This window comes from Monomorium pharaonis, chromosome 2, assembly GCF_013373865.1.
Source record: "Monomorium pharaonis isolate MP-MQ-018 chromosome 2, ASM1337386v2, whole genome shotgun sequence".
Lineage (NCBI taxonomy): Eukaryota > Metazoa > Arthropoda > Insecta > Hymenoptera > Formicidae > Monomorium > Monomorium pharaonis.
Genome location: NC_050468.1, coordinates 30,405,416 through 30,423,481, shown reverse-complemented (window position 1 = coordinate 30,423,481; position 18,066 = coordinate 30,405,416). Strand labels below are relative to the sequence as shown.

The following is an 18,066-nucleotide window of genomic DNA, read 5'->3' as shown; positions in this document are numbered from 1 at the left end:
ATCTTCATCCTTCTCCACTCTCGCTGTGCTCGTGTCGAGGCTTCTGCCGGCATTGGAGTCGCTGAGGGTGGTGGTGGATGAAAAGGGAGGTTGGGAAAACGCGCCGGTAGAGGTGGGTGACGTCGGCAGCGGCGGCGGCGGCGGCGGCAACGGCGGCGGCAGCGGCGGCGGTGGTGGAGGCGGTGATGGTGGTGGTGGCAGTGGCGGAAGGTAGTTTCTGGGCGGTGGAGGGCGCGGATCGTCGTCCGCAAAAGCCGTGCGTTCACCCCGTGCCGCGACGACAACAGGGCGTCGTTCGTTCTGGTGCGAGCGCCGGGAGTCCGCCGGGGGTTTCACTGTCAAACTTCCCTCGTACCAGCGGGTCGAACCGATCGAACCGGTCGGGTACGCGGCCGGGTACGCGGAGTTCGAATCCTGGTGGCAGTCCGCGCGGGGAAGCCGGGACCCCAGGCGGACTGATTTGTGCCGCGTGAAGACGATATTATTCCGTGCTTGGCTCGCGGCGATCGACGCCCGCGATCAGCGGCACGTTTCTACCTACCGTCGTGCACCACCACGTGGCTACCTACCGTCGAACGTGGCGATCCTATCGCGACGCAGCACACACCTGGGGTCTCCATCAGGTTTGGTAGTCGCCGTGTCGCGTGTCTCTGCCCAGGATTTACGCGAAGACCGTGAAGATACGAAAACGGGCGAAAGACCTTGCGGTTGGGGTTTGCCACGGGGCTGTGGTTATTCACGAGGTTGGGTATCGACGAGGCAGGCATCCGCGCTAAGGGAAACTTGCTCAAAGCGCGTCACTTTTGGAACGGTGAAAAGTTCACGCTCGAGGAACAGTTTGGCCGGACAGATTTCGCATATGACTGATCTCGTATCTCAACGAGAAGAAAATCGTTACCGTAAAGAACGTCACGTTCCTTGAACTAGAAAGAACATCCGGAAATTATCGGATCAAAGTCGTAAATTCACTTGAGCGAGGTCACAGAATTGGACGTAAAATTCACGCAGATGTTACGCAGATGTGAAATCGTTCGGTATTGGATACAATTAATATAAGTGTCCATCATCGAAGTTACATATTGGAGGTTATCGAGGCGAGTTTCATGTGCTATCGGAAGTGGGTGGATCTGCTAGATAATGACGCGAGGAGCCTTGTGAAGTGAGATATAAGATCATCAAGGTTTTGTGAAGTGACGACAAAAGTAAGCGCCAGTGTTGTCAGTGAATAGAGTTTCGACCATTAGGTCTGTCTTCTCGATTCAGGAATTGTCCACGCGGTCAACTTATTTTGGATTACCCTGTATAAACGTCGTGGATTCGCGCCCTTCGTCGGTACGGCGAGCACGTGAATCGTCCCTTAAAGCGAGAATCGATCGGACCGCTTGCGTTACAAAACTTCGTGGACTGGTAAGTTCCACGAAGAGGTTCACGAAAACTCGTTGTGAAGACGAGTGTAAATGAGTCTTACTAATCAGACCCATTTTCTTGAGAACTTAACGCGATAAAAAGGAGAGTAATTCTTAAAAAAGTTTCTATCTAAGGATTACATTGCTAGCTTATCTTGAATGAAAAATTTTTGTTCGTAAAATTTCGTTGTGTTCGTAAAACACTTTAAGTACGACTGGCATTCAAACTTTCTCTAAAGAGAGTTTGAGAATATTCTAATTGACAGAAGCAAACATTTTTGAAAGACACTCGATAAGTTGACAATTGAAAAAAAAAAAACGGATAAGGCGGATGAGTTGTAGAAATTTGAAACAAAAAGTATTCTTGAAAGTTTGAGAAGAAGCAACTGATACTGTCAATCTGTGTTACTTTTTTGATGAAGAGGTATTGTTGAGCCATCGCTAGTCGGTCGTTATTAATGATTGGTAGTCGTCAGTATTGTTATCTATCACGTAATAGAGACTTAATTTAAACTGATAGCTACGACATTTATAAAATATTTGGTTATTTTTCAATATTTACGATCAGTGCGAAGAAAAACTAAAAAATTTTATTTATACATTAATTATTAATTTTGATAAGGTTTTTTTTCTCACTGTTATTTTAATTGTTACAGAATTTAATTTGTTACAGAAGTGAGGCTATAATATAAGTACTTCTACAGAATAAAGTTTAGTTAATTATAACAGTAGTATTTACACAATCTCGAGAGAGTGCTTAAATTATTTTTACAGATTAAAAATTCTATTAAAACATTTTAATTATTATGTTTTATAACTTTTTTGTAAGTTATTATAATAATTTTGTGAAAAGAAAAGTAATTGCAACATTTAATTCTTAGAAGAGATTTAACGAAGTTATAAGCAAATTAGAAAATCTATCGCAAACTTTTAATTTTAATGCTTACAGTTTTTTATGTTGTCATATTATTTAGTTATAGAAAAAAATTGAATATTATTTTTGCGAATAAGTTAATTGACATTATCGAAAATAATACAACGACTGTGTTAACACTATTACAGTAATACTGTCGCATGGAGTGCTTAAACACAATTTCGGGCGTTGAGCCTCGCGTATCTCGGGCAAGGGTGAGAAAGCTCTTGTTTACGTGATCATGGAACCACCTCTGCAAGCATTGACGCGTTCAATTAACCATCAACTAGGATACTCGTGAGCAGTATCGACTTACCAAGTTCCTTTCCTGTGTGATGGAAGAATACAAGCGTGTAAAAAGTTTTCTTCTATAAATAAATCATTTCAGTATCGACATATTGCTTCGGAAAATGTGGATAACGAAAACGGTAGTTTGGTGACAGTTCCTTACGAAAATGTATGAGATTGTTGCGAAGTCGAGGATGTAAGAAGGAAAGTTGCGTGAAAAGACGCGTGCTTGCGGATTCACTCTACAAGTTGTTCGTTTGAATACTTTCCTCAAGTTGTTGCGAATTATTTCGCGCATCGCGAAATGTAACCAGGATTATCACTGTAAAAGTCAACGTAGTAGAAGCTTGAATTTTGATAAAAAATGTAGAAGCAAAAATTGGAATTTTATGGAAAAATATGTTTCTTCAAAATTTAAAAAATGCTTATTGAATATCTCATGGAGAATTAAGAGGATGCTAAAGTGCCTGTCAAACTTGATCGGGGTTGATAATGTAGAATCATTCGTACATGTCATTAACAAGATTTCGTATGTATTTTTTTTTATAGATTTGGAAATCTTTTTCTAGCATTAAAGTACACGTATTAATATTAGTCTATAAATTGGACTTTGTACCGAAAATGGAAAATTTTTTTTAGACTGCTCTTTTTATCATCTGGATTTGCAATTATAAAAAATTAAAGTAGCTAATCTTTTTTCTAAGTTTTTAATCTTAGTTTAAATTGTATAATATTGTTCGTTTATATTGTTCCTAAAGAAATACGGCTTTATTTTGTACATATATATAATAAATTTTGTATAACCAAATATCGTATTAAGCAAATATTGTCATTAAATGACAGTTTTACATACGATAAATAAAAATTTTTTTCGTTTTTATATGAACTCGATTATTTTCTTTTAAATTTTTATGCGTACTTTAATTCTGTAAAATATTTTCGCCATTCTATAAAACTAATTAAAAAATTAGTTGATTAAAAAATGTCAGTAAAACAGACGATGTTAGAATCCTCTTAACGGCTATTTTGTTTGTCATAATACATCAAACGGTCGAGATTCCAAATATTCATGATTTTTTAATAATATTATAGTTACTGCTTTATTAAAGTTAATAGATTTTGTGTTCATGTCGTTTATATATTTTATAATAATATTTTTATTTAGATTAGAATAGAGCATTCTACGCATAACGACGATTATTTAATAAAACAGAATTTGAAATGTTTATGAAGCATCTATATTCGGTTTAAATGAGCCAAGTTTTAATTACTCACTTATACTGGCAGAAATATGCTTACATTGATTGTGAGTGAAATTTGCCTCGTTTAATCGGTCGATTCGCGTTACACCCCAGTGTGATTACGTCGAGAGCAACAATAAAGAATCGAATTCCTAAGATTAAAAAAAACATGTCTGACGTAATTAACGCATCGAAAAGGGATTATTGGGCGAGAATGATACATTTTGCGAAATAACGAGACGCACGAGAACAAAAACCGGAAAATACAGGTTTACACATGCGTTTACAGATCTAAAAAATATTTGTGTAAATTAATACATACGCACATACGCACGTTCAGAAAAAAAGTGTTCGGTTTTAAGATGTTAAAAAAATATTTTATTTCTATCTCCATTTTTTGAAATACTCAAAAATGTTTCAGTTTTACACGGCGTTTAAATTTAAAACATTAAAATGTTGGAAGCTGTTAAAGATTTCAATTTTAAACGTTTAGATTTCTAAATCCAAATCTGAAACACCGTTCAAATCTAAAATATCTTTAGGTATTTTAGAAACAGAGACAGAAAAATGAAGCATTTTAATTCATTTAAACTTTTGTTTTAAATACGTCTACATGTATAAAGAGAAAAAGAGAGAAAGAAGGGTAGAAGGGGGAAAAAAGAGAAAGGAGGAAAGAGAGATAAAGATGGTTGTATCGCGTTTGGTTTATCGATCGTGCATTTCGGGTACGTGCGAGCGCGTTCTCGTGCGAGCCGGTTTATTTGAAATCGTCGCGTGTCACACGGCTTCGGAAAGATTCGCGCCGCTGTTTGCGAGCGAGCGGGGGGAGGGGAGGGGTGATGCGTATCCGCGACCGAAGGGAGCATCCGCGCCTTTAATTAAAGCCGCTTCGCGCACGAAGACGTCGTCGGCGAAATTGATTATCCGTAATTGGGGCTCGACGCGAGGCTCTCCGCCGCGCAACGGCATAGCCGCTGGGCTCGCACACAACAGCGGCAACTCGACAGCCTGTATCGGAAGTCGACGTCAATAAGCCTCGGCGCAGCACGCTGCCATACACACACAGGCGACCGGACGGATTACAATGGCCGGCCACACAAAAAGCGATAGCGAAATAGAAACGTGGAAATCGGATGTGGCTGCCCGGCTATACGCTCGCAAATGCATCGATGTCGTTTACATCAGTTCTATACCGCCACGAAAAATTCGGCAGTCTCTTATCAGTCAATATGCCGGGTACACTTATCGCTTAGACGGGGTTCTGCTTTCGAGGTAAATTTGTTGTTTTTTTTTTCCTTTCTTGGCTCCATTAACGGAATTTTTATCGCGCTTTAATTCGCGTTTAATTTTGTTATGTAAAAACGGCATTAATAAGCAAGAGAAAACTTTCTCCGTTTTAATACAAATGCATTTACGTGATTTATTTTGAGGAGAATCTAAATATTTTAATGAGCAACATAGCTCTGTTGGAACAAATAAATTGTTTTGCATAGATCCGCCATATCTTTGAATTAAACATGGAAACATCATAATTGATTAATTTATTGTGCATGAGCTTTAATCCGATAGGCAATGCCGATGTAATAGCTGAAGAGAAATAACGAGATTTATATCAGCTAATAGTTATCATCAATTTATCGACTTTATCATCGCGGTCAGCGTGCGTTCGATATTGAATTTGCAAGAGAGGGGTTTTCATCGGTGAGTTTAATTTCGTTGACATTACTGTATCTCGATACTCTATGTCGTCGATCGTAGCGAAAACCAACATTCGTATCTTCAAAAGCGCAAGAAAATAATGAAAATACGATTTACGAAAGACGCGAACGTTTTTCGACCGGAAATACACACAATATGAATCCAGAGAGATGAGCCTGTTCACAGGTAGCTCGGGACGTATCTGCATATTTTCCGAATGCATCATAATGTTTGGTAGGAGGAACAACGCGCGTTTTATCGGCACGGCTGTAAATCGAGAGTAACATCTGATAAAAAGGTGATTGGTGTAAACTGCGACAGCACTTAATCAACTTCAATTCGCTTCTTTCATAAATACCATTACCAGCCATAATTTAAATGTTTTAATCGTATATAACGCAAAAAGCTGTTAAAGAGGGTCGACTGTTGCGATTACATGCTGTTTTTCCTTGATAAAAGAAATTTATTTGACAAAATCAATTGGTGAAAAACAATACGTTTTAATATATAGATTATTTTGAACAATTTAATTATTTTATAGCATATAGAATACATAAAACGTAACAAATATATTGCAATTTTATTATTTTCAGTTAAGTGCATTGGTATTTAAAGCAACGATTTATTAAATTGTTTTGAAAATAACGTTCGTTACGCAATCTCAAAGGTGCAGTGAATTACTTTCTTTCTAAAGGGGCGTATGTTCACAGTAATAAAAGAAAGGTGATATAAGTTTCTCGAAATAAGTTTCTTGTCATGTAATAGCGTATTTTCAACCCGCGACCCGTACATTTTTCAAATTAAAAAAGGCATTGCTTCAAATTAGCCGAAAGAACAGTTGTGTCTCTCGCTGAAACGAGATGTCGCGTCACGAAGTCTGTCTGGGAAAGAAAAAAAAAACGTATTATTTCTCCATTTACTCATGTCGTTACATTCTCCATTTTCTACGACCTACCAGAAACATTCCGAAGCTCCATTCCACCCTACATGTCCCACCGGAACATTTCCAGGATGTTTCACAGAATTTTGATTATAATGTTGCACACGGTTGCTCGACCTGTAAATGAAATTTACCACCGCGAACACGATAGCATCCCTCACAAAGCTCGCGTGAGATCTTTCAGAAAATACGCGACGATATATTGAGGAAAATACGATCGCAGTTTTTATGAAACAGACGCCCTCTCTCTCTCTCTCTCTCTTTCTCTTTCTTTACAAGGCACTCACGTTTGATGAACTCCACGGTTATATTGTATTGGAAATTACCTAAATATCCTACACATGGTTCGCATGCGCTCCGCCTTTATGTTATCTCTAAAATATTTCCGTCTTTATTATATGATAAATTGACCGGCGTATTTAGCCACAAACCTTCGGGGAATTCCTCTTCAGGAAATTGCATTCCTTTCTCCGGCGAAATGCAGTCGGATCTATTGAGAAAATTGCAATTTCTTCTCGTCGCCTATTTCTTTTTTTTTTTCTGACACTGTTGCTCGTGCTCAACAGCCGTAACGGGTATACGGAATCTTTTCGGGCTTATGCATACATAATTTCTAAAGTACATTATAATAAAGTTATACCGTCGTTTCTCTGGGATAACTGAAAATTGCTCGTCTCTCCCGTGAGGTGTTTGCGCGCGCAATGGAAAGAAATATCGCGTGTCAAGATGTTCAGGGCAGAAAATTGCAAATCCCCGCTTACACGTGTAAGAGTATCCGTTTACGTTGTTACAGAGACTCTCCTCGGTCATTCCTTATTCCCGCTCGCTTACTCGCGGGGATTCAATTAGAAGACAAAGCAGACGAGTTAATATTCCGCGTTCGATGTAGCGAAGTTAATCTGAAGGGGGGGGGGGGGGAGGAAAAGAAATACAAGATAATAGTCCAGCGGTATTAGCTCTCGTCTCTCCGATGCATTACTTTCTCGTTATAGGAGAAGCTGCTATATGCCGTGTGTATGTTGTATCGAGAAGAAAACTTGCGCGTTTCGTGTAGATTTATATTTCTCAGTTCGAGTTTCCTGTGGGCAAAACGTCTTCCATTTACTCTTCATATAGAATTCTGTTCCAGGTATGATTCGATATACGTATAAATTAAGAATCTATTAAAAGTTTAATATTAATAAAATTAATTAATTATCTTTACCGCAAAATAATTTTAATGAGCTTTTAATTTGCCTTTTAAATTTCAACCAGGGTAACATTTTTAATTAAAAAATTTTATTTTATTTAAATAATACACAAATCTGTTACAAGAACGTGTTATTGTATAAATGAGGTTTTATGACATAAATATGTTAGGCCTATACGCTTAAACGTTTCAAATTTTAAATGAGTTTTAAGAATGTTCGCTCTGTTCCATTTTTGATGATTGACTCGAAAATCTAATTTGCGTTCATTCAACAGTTTTATAAATTCAACATCGTGTCGCATCTCTTAAAGCAAGTTTACTGCTAGACATCGTAATGAGGATGCATTCATCTTACATGACCGTAAAGAGACGAAAATTGACTCGCATCAACGCGCGAGTTGACCCACCTGGTAAAATGTATTTAATCTTAACGAGTAATTTATACAAGCAAGCGCTCTCTTTAATGCCTTACACAGTTTTACTGAAATGTTAATGCAGTACATATATACCTTCACCGAAATTTTACTCGTAAATAAACTGCTGTAAACGTGTTATTCAAAATGTTGCAAGCGAATAGAGAGAGAGAGAGAGAGAGAGATTATTTAACAAGCGTTCTTCTCGGGCGCTGCGCAAGTGCCACACGTTGTTACCGTGTGTTTACCGGGACTGAGTGGAAAGTAGTTAGTAAAAACCAAAATCACGCTTGGTTTTCGCAAAAGTGAAGAGCGCCCGCTATTCGTCTCGTTTCGCACAGTTTCGACAGCTGGGGGATTTGTATGTACAGCTCCAACGTTGAAATCTGATTTCATACGGATAGAAACGTGTGTGTTGTCCGTTCTGTACTCTCTCTCTCTCTCTCTCTCTCGTGAGACATGCCGAAGAAAAGAAAACGCGTGTTACGCGTACGGTTTGGAAATGTGAAAAATGCGGAAAGGTGGCGGTTTATATCCTAGCTCGATTATTCGCGATATATCCGCAGCTGCGGAGTGGAAAGCGCTTCATCGATCACACATCCCGCGGGAAGTCCTACAGAAATTTATACGTACACTCTGGTGCATGCTTTGCCAACTGGCATCTACCAGCGTTGATGTATGCGCACCGTTTCCCTCTTATTTTTGATCCGCATCCGTGCAACTGCTATTGATGTGCGCGCCGAACGAAAGGGTGCTCGAAAACTCTTGCGAAAGCAAGTGATTATCTCTCACTTCATTACACGCGAGTACATTTTATACTGATTTCCGCGCTTGTTTCTGCCTTTGCGATATTCATTCCGCGCTTGTTAACTCTATTCGTTGTCCGGTGTGGATACGACGTTATCAGACTATCTTGAATTTACTAGAATGCTCGAACTGCACGTTTACGAGGAAAGTTTTTGGCCGGTCAGTTACCCTGAAACAGCGGAGACACAATGGTGGACAATTGAGGTCGACGTTTAGTGTCAGGCGTCGCGTAATGTCGCCTCTTTAACAAAATTAATTATCAAATTTCTGTTTCTCTTATATAATTAACAAAATAAAACCAAATAGAATTTGTTTTGAAAAGGAATTACATATTTACAGAGCGTTTATATCGAGAAGATATTTTCGTGTTACCGCAATTTCTTATGGTGCTGAAATATTATCGATGCTACACAGGAACCATTCCTTTTCCAAGTTTTGAAATAGCATATCTACAAAAGTAAGGGGAAAAGTATATCTCAAAGTAAGAGGAAAAATACATCCCAGAAGAAATATCCCTCTATCCGGAAGAAGAATAATTTGATTATACAAAACCAAAGCTCATTTTCCTGCAAGATTTTTTCTGTCTCTTGTATATTTTAAAGTGTTTAAGCTTCTAGCCTGTTATTTTAACGTTACGTTTCATTTTATGCAGTTAAAAAAAATATTCTAGTTAACAGGATTACCTTACGCAATGCAATATCACGAATTTATTAATATATTATATTAATCAGTACCTCTATTGACGCAAATGTAAAAATATATCGCGAGTTATATTACGTGTATGTCATGAATATATAATTGTAGGTAATTGATATTTTTTACGTGAATTGAAAAAAAAAATTGGAATCTGGCTTAGCAACTTTGTAAATATTTATGATATAAAAGGTCGATTTACTTTTTCTTCAACTACACACATCGTTATTGTAGATCAGGCTTATTCTCTTATCACGGATAGAAAATTTAATTGGGCAACATAAAAATCTTCGGAAAAACGTGTCGTCGTGCGATAGCATTTATTACGCATTGACACATATCGTCACAAAGTATCGTTCAGTGTCGACGTTCTTCCTTTCACATCCCTATTATCGATGAAACGCAGAGCGGGATGCTTTCACCATAAATTAGCATCCCAAGCTCGATGTAGTGAGGGACATTTTGACGACGCGACACTTTATTCGGCGCATTATCCGTGCGACGTGGTTTTGCTAGATGTTATCACGAACGTGTCGCCATTAATTGACAATAATTAATTCATTGTGCTCCAGATATTGTTCTTTCTCTTTTAATTAACTAGTCTGATCGAGTTAATTGAGTCAATTAATCAGCTGGTAGTTCAATGAATTCAACTCAGCTGAACCATCATCAGTCATTAGATTTATATTAGACAGTTAATTATTGTTTTATTGAAAGTGGAGAAATGATTAACGATTCAATTACAATATGTCTTGATTTTCTTGTGTGTGTACGCATTTAAAAAAAAAATTTAATATTATATACATTATAAGAATAAATAATATGATTGTTAATTGTTAATTATATGATAATTAATAATATAAAAATTTTATTAATAAATTTGTTTTAAAATTTTGTACAAATTGAAGGATATTAAGTATATTTTATTTATTTTGGTATATCATTTTAAAACTTATCTATGCTATAAGTGCACAACAATACACAAATGTTATCACGTTACACTATTACAATATATGTATATAATATGAAAATGTTTTCGGTATTTAATAAACTTCTATTAATTAACAGTAAATAAACATTATTAGCGAACAAAAATATTTGACGATTTAATTATATATACATATTGTGTGTGTGAGCGCTTGAAATTGATTATATAAATAAACAATATCATTATTTGCTCTGACAATTCAATCTATTTTTAAAGTAATAACCGAGAGTACGTATTTAAATTATCCTTTTTATATTATTATGCATTTCCGAATGCAATGCATTTCGTTATATATATTTCCCAAATAAACCGTTGAATGTTCAAGCAGCACTTAAATTTACCATCATTTCAGTTAAATAGAACGTGACAACATAAAGAATCTCTAATCCGTCACTATCTCTGGAAAGCCTTTTCCATCGCGTCAATCAAATTCGGTTAAAAAATTAAATTAAAATGCACTCGCACTCGCAATTCGCGAAATTAAACCAAGTATGCGCGGAGCGTTTCGGTAGTGTAGTCTCGCTCGATGTATGTTTCGCGGCGAAACCGAGCGTTTTATCACGGCCCGATGTAACTTCCACCGTGAAACGAGCACGCGCGCCGATTAGGATATTATCACTATGGCGCCGCGTCGTGCCACGCCACGTTCGCACCACTGAATCACTTGGTTTACACACGGTGGCAACGCTTTCGCGGAGTTACCCCCTCCCCCCTCCCCTTCCAACCTATAAATTAACGATATAGCTAGAGAAGCGACGTGCACATCGATGGAGAGTACTTTCGTCCCGCGGTATTTTATCGTCGGAATTCGGCCCTGGTCGATCGCCAGCCGGCCCGGGTGTGAGCTGTCATTGTCGCGGAAGTAACTGACAAGTTAATTACGCCGTTGTCGCGACGCGATGTCAGAGGGAGGAAAAAAGAGAACGGGAAAAAGTACCGTCGATAGGTGTTTCATTAAAGCCCATGTCTAATTACAGAAAGATCTGGCTAATGGCAGCGATAAATATTAACGGAGATTCCTGGCACTAAATGATCGGATCGATATGTCTTTTTTATTATTTCGCATGTATGATTAATATGTCGCGTGCGGACAGATGTAGGTTTTTCGAAATTAAATATCAATGTTAGAGATATTTTTAAGAATGGAAATATACAAGGATTATTTGTAAGATATTTATAATTTTATTTTTCTACCGACAATAGAAGTTATATAAATAAACAAGCGAAACGAGTACAATATACGCCAAAATTACACATGCATGCGTAAAAATACTTTATGCCTTAAACAATAAATAAACAAATATAATGAAAATATCGATGTGTTCTTTTTTTTTACATTAATATAATACAATATTGTTGTATTTTTAAATTTAATTTTTAACTACTTTTATTGTGTTACTTTAATTAATTATTAAGGCAAATTTTTACAATTCTCTTTTTATACGATAATATATAAATTATTTATTGTAACTTTATACCAATTATTTCCGCTTTTGCGCATTTAGTAAAATATTCACGCGAGTTGCCCAGTTGCTGTCTTTAACAATCGATAAACAACGGGAAAGTACCATGAATGATTAAACCGTTACGTTTCCGCGCCACGAAAAATGCATTGGTGTACTGCAAGTCATGCAAGTATGTATGACTTTTCTTCGAAGAATAAACGAAATTTCTTGCAGATCTTAAATTGAAGCATACCGACACTTTATCTTAAAGTGTTGAAGAATTTAAATTAAAATAGCGCTGCATTATTCTGTCTATCAAGATTGGAGAAATAATACTCGGAAGGGAATTTCTGCAAACCTTGCTTACTATTGTGCGAAATAAGATAATGATAAGAATGAAATGTGAATCGAATTCTTATAAAATTTAACAACGGTATAGAATAATATACACGCGAAGTGAATATTTTTCAGTTAAGCTCGGTTAAAAGAATATTCTTTATCTATGTCTCCGATATATATTTGAACTTTTTGTCGTGTGCTGCGATAAGACCGTTTTCTCTACGACCGTTTTTCGGATCATTTAGCTTTACAACCGGTGCCTTTTTTTTCGCAGTAGCGAATTGAGTCGTGTCGCGATATAGAGGTTCGAGGGATAGATGTATTTGAGCTGAGGGCGCCGACAATATCGATGGATTTCGCGTTTTGCCTCTGGCGGATAAGCGGTAGTTGCGATTAGGCAAGAATTACGCATGCGAATTCGCCGATGTTTCCGATCTGATGCGATTCAATTTGCCGGACAATCTGCAGGAGCGTCCGTTCCGTTTATTCCGGAATGAATGTCGAGCCGCGCAGCAAGCTCACTCGCTTCCTCTCGTGCCCCATTAATTATTCTTAGATATCGTTATCTGTTGCGGCCTTAATTTTTAAACAGGCAATGGTAAACATTTCGATCACGTACGAGACGCAACTCTGCTTTCTGAAAAGGGCAGAGTGCGTCCGAGAGAAATTTATCTGTTTTATAGATTTTCGCTTAGGGAAGGAGCACGATGTGTACGAGTGATCATTTTGAAATAACGAATAAAGTAATTACGCTTTTATTTCAGTTTACACTCTGACAAACCGTGTGCAAATTAAAAAAAAAAAAAAATTGTAAAAACAAAACCGTAACTGTTGCTCCATCAAAGATTTTGATGGAGATTTTGATTGTCAATGCGAGTGGATCGGTTTATATTGCGACATGTATGGCACGTAAAGGGTGAAACGAGGGCATAGTCGGTTTAACTGAACGAGAACAGTGCGCAGCTGGCGTGACTTGATTCGGAAAACATTTGTTTTGTCAATATGACAAGAGCTTGACCGAATGAGAACGACGAGCTACGGAAAGAATTTCATCAAATACTGATGAAAACATCAAAACAACGATCGATGCACAAACGACATTCGTGTCGCTTCAGTAACCGGTACATCCTGTCGTGTTCTTTTGCACGCCTCCTTTAGAAAATTAATTGCTTGCAATTTGGACGTTTTTCGTTTCGAGACGGAAGAGCGGAGACGAGAAAGGGATGGGATGACGAGGGAAAGTAACAGAGAAACATTTCTGGGTCGGTTTCCCGACGTCGTTAATTAACCTCACCAGTTCGTTTTTATTGTAACGCGTAATTTTTCATTCTCCAATATTGGGAGATACATGAATACTTAAGTTTTAATTAAGGTGGCCACAATTTTTAAATGTTATTAAATATAATTATATATTAACTATTATATATTAAAATTATATATTAACATTATCTAATATTAAATATAAAAATAGTAATATAAAGTTAGCAATATAATTTGTTGAAGTATATTTTCTGTTTTTATATGAGTATAAAATTATAAACTTTACTGTAAGATAAAAAAAAATGTAAAATACTTTTGGCCTTTGGCAAATAAATCATTTTAATTTTTAAAGATATAGAAGCAGACAAAAAATGTTATAAATTAAAATCTATTGCATATACACAAAAATAAATTTATATACAAGATATTTTCTGTGATTTGTTTATTTCAACATATCTCTTAAAATATAATTTAAAAATATAAAAAAGTTGTTTGTTTTAAAGAGGCAAATATAAGCAGTATTTTTTTATGCATGTTATTTTAAGAAATTTCGAGATTATCGATACCTTTAAAAATAGGATAACATTTTTTTGCGTGGTATTGTAGTTCATAAATAATTAATATAGAACAAATTGAGCTTAAGATGACTTTAAACATAAAAAAATATGGTATCTTATTTTTAAAAATGATGAATTTCAAATGGTCGATTTAAAGGAAAGACCTCGTAAATAATCTTTTAAAACATGAAATCTTGCTTATGATGGCAATCGTTAGCAAATGAACAAACCGTTAGTGTGAATTTCACATTTTATCGAAATTACATATATCTAATGACTTTTGTTGAAGGACGAATTCTAGGATCATAAACTTCATCGCATTTAGTTCCGAGGAAACACAGGTTGCGCGGTGTGTTACAAACAAGGGTGTAGCGTTTCGAGAGCACAACGCGTCAGCCGTTATCATTAAATAATCATGTTGGCACAGTCAGATGGCAAATGCGATTCCCCTGCTGCTCCGGCAGTAATAGATGTCGGTATAAACTTCCGATGAACTACCTCTGGACCTCTGGTTACTCGCGGACAGAATCGTCTCAGGTTCATAACATATGCAACGGTTATGACTGTACGCGAAATATGGTCAATGCATCCCAGTTGAATAATATCACAATTTTAACCTTTGCCTAACGAAACTCGGTTATAATAAAATTAGTTTTATATATACATAGTGTTTTAAATTGTACGTTATATTAAAAATTGTAAGTAGTACAGGTAGCTGCAGGTTGAATGGTTTGAGATTTTTTAAAATTACGACAGAGATATTACAGAAATTATTTCTACTTCATCAAACTATGTGAATATTTAAGATTTAAGATTTTTATTATAATTTATATTTCTTAAAATTAGTACTGTGAAAATTGACTGTTGTATCTTGATTTACATTGGAGTCCATTTTACTGCTTGACTCTACATACTTATATACATATATACAAAATTTTTAGAATGTCAAATGTAATTTATCTTTTTTTATGAATACAAACGTTACTGTGATAAGTAAAATTTCATTATTTCCGACGTTACATGAAAATTGGTAAAATATAATGAAATGATTAAAGAACGGGAATTTAGTATCAAATGTCTACCATAAATAATGCGTTTAAAGTTAGTGTTATTTTATATTTTATTTCTGTATGAATACATTTATAATAAAAGATATCACATGTATCACAAATGTATCACAAAAAAATTAAAATATTACATACAATGTACATACGTATACACGATAAAAAAGATTTTACGCATTTGATTTATTCATAAACTTATATTATGCTTATTGTAGATTGCTAAGAGAGATTTCTTAAAGAGAATTCTTAAATTTTGCCAGATATAAGGTAATATTGTTTTGCAACTTTTCTTCATTCAAAGAATGACATTGTCATAAAACTACCAACTTTCAACGGCTATTTGTAGATATGTAACGTTAACAATGTAAATGAGCTATTCGCGTAGAATTCTTGGAAATGCATCTGTCATAAGATTGTGGGCACTGAAAATTGGTATTAAACTGTCCATGCATCAAATTCTGTCTGCAGAATTGAGCTTGACCCGACGTGAATACCAAGTAGACGTGGTCCAGCTACGAAACGGTCAAAGACGGATGTTCGCACGCATTCGTCGTGAATTCCAGGCTTCCCATTTCCCGTTCCATCTCAGAATTTGGAGGAAATTCCGTACCTGCCCGTCATAGAAGATGATTGTCTATTATTGCGCTCTGAAATTTCCTAAACTCCCATACTTCAATAGATTCTTCTATTGTCAATTTTTTTCCAGACGATTTGCCAAGATGTGATTCTATTATGTTTCGTAATAGAATGTATGTACATACATACATGTTTACTATATTCGCGGATAAAAATATTAGAATGTACTAATTTGGTTACAGAATATATTAATTTTGCAACTGTTAATCAAACTTTTATGGTAAATTGTAAAGGCTAATGATGAACGATTAATGCACTGTTTAATCTTTAATGATTTTCTTGTTTTTAATTAAGCGGCATATTCCATTATAAACTCGAGAATGATTTTATAACGAGTGAGGTAAAATGGAAAATGCTGTTGTGGCGCAAAAATTGCATTACATATTCACTCGACAAAATAATAAGGGCTATATATAATTATACATATGGTATTCCATAAATAATTCATGATAGGATGTACCACATGTATAATTTATTATTACCAAGGCTATAACTCATCGTTTAACAACTGCGACATGTTTAATGAGAGTAAATATCGATTCGTCTGATTAAATGTCCAATGTAATGCAAACAAACAACCAAAAGAAATTCTTTTGCCATGTAAAATCAAAAGTTGGAAATCACGTATCAGTTTCGACGTTAATGATACGAATAGCGGGGCAAAATAAAAAAGATTAGACAATGGAGAAATACTAGATATTACACAGAAAAAAAGAATATTGTTTTGACAATATTTTTAGTTTAAAAACGGAAATCTTAAAATAAGATTATATTGCGTTAAATCAAAAAGATTTACTTGAATAAAGGTTTATTTTAAGATTTTATATAGTTTAATTTAAAAAATACTATTCTTGTTATTTAAGAATAATTTTCTTGAATAAAAAAGGAAAAAATGTTGGACAAAAAATACTAGATGTTCAAATCAAAGATTATAATTTTCTTAAATAAAATTATCAAAATAATTACATTATATTCTTGAGATAACACTTATAGTATTGAAATGAGATTATAATTTTGTCGAAATTCAAGATTTTCAAATTTTTCTAAAGAGATTATATAATATATTGTTGCTTATACATGTATAAAATAATGTATCGTGTTAATTTGAATACATAAGTTTTAATTTGAGAGTAATTTTTTTCTGTGTAGAAATAAGAATCAGAATTTTAAAAAATTTTAAAAATTGACAATTATTTATATATACAAATCCTGATTTTAATTAAAATTTTAAAATTAGTTTTTTTATAACGCAAAATAAATACAAATAAGATGTAGAGTAAGTCATAAATATGCATGTCGTTACAGATACAACATAATTTGTTTCTCTATGTATAATGCTGAGGAACCTGATTCTAAAATTCTAATTCTTATTTCTGATATCTAATATTTTTCCATCATGTGCAGAACCTTACTTTTAAAATCTTTTTGGATTCTTCTTCACACGACCTCGATTTAAGTTGTATGGACCTGTTTGGAACAAATGCGCGCATCGATCGTATGCTGTGGTATATCAAAGCACGAAATACTTTTCGCGTCGATGAGTTTTCTTCTTTCTGTTACTTCTGCCTCTCTGTGCTCCTTCATATTCACGGCCTTTTGTCTTAAGTCAGAAGCGTACCCGCGCTTTTACGATACAAACAGAGAAAAGTCCGTTGTACCAACCCTTGTGAAATACCCTCGGGATGAGCTTTTATACACATTTCAACTGAATGTCAGTTCTCATCTTCCCATAAGTGAGTCGTGCGTGAATGTGCTACAATATCAAGATCAGAATAAGCATTACTAGATCAAGCATTTCAGATAATATTAAGCAAATTTCCACAAATTAAAACACGTTTTGATTGTTTTTAATCATTTAACTGCATCATGCATAATGTGAATAAATGTCTGATGATGTATGTATCATATCTTAAAGTATTGTTAAAAATTTAATACGTTTATATATTGTTCTATTATGACGTTTAAATATTTGTATAAAATTTGAAAGTAATTTTCTTATTATATTAATTTAAAAGTTATTTAATTTTAATTCTCTAAAATCACCTTTTGTTCTAATTATTTGTAAATTTGATGAGAAAGTAGCACGAAATTGAATAAAGATTTTTACACATACTGATAAAATTATAATAAACATTCGAGCAAAAGTTTATTTGACTTTACTTATTTATTTAAAAGTTGTTTATCTAAAA

At 35.1% G+C, this 18,066-nt stretch overlaps 1 protein-coding gene across 3 annotated transcripts in view; it reads left to right on the top strand.

The window, feature by feature from the left end:
• The first annotated feature begins 238 nt into the window (after positions 1-238).
• Positions 239-18,066, top strand: part of LOC105832483 — a 330,229-nt gene continuing 312,401 nt past the window's right edge. The window contains exon 1 of one of the 3 annotated variants that reach the window (XM_028194181.2): positions 239-1,202. The gene's annotated coding sequence lies outside the window, so the exon portion shown is untranslated. Of the gene's footprint in view, positions 1,408-18,066 lie in introns of all 3 variants that reach the window. The other 2 variants (XM_028194180.2, XM_028194179.2) reach the window with 2 other exon arrangements.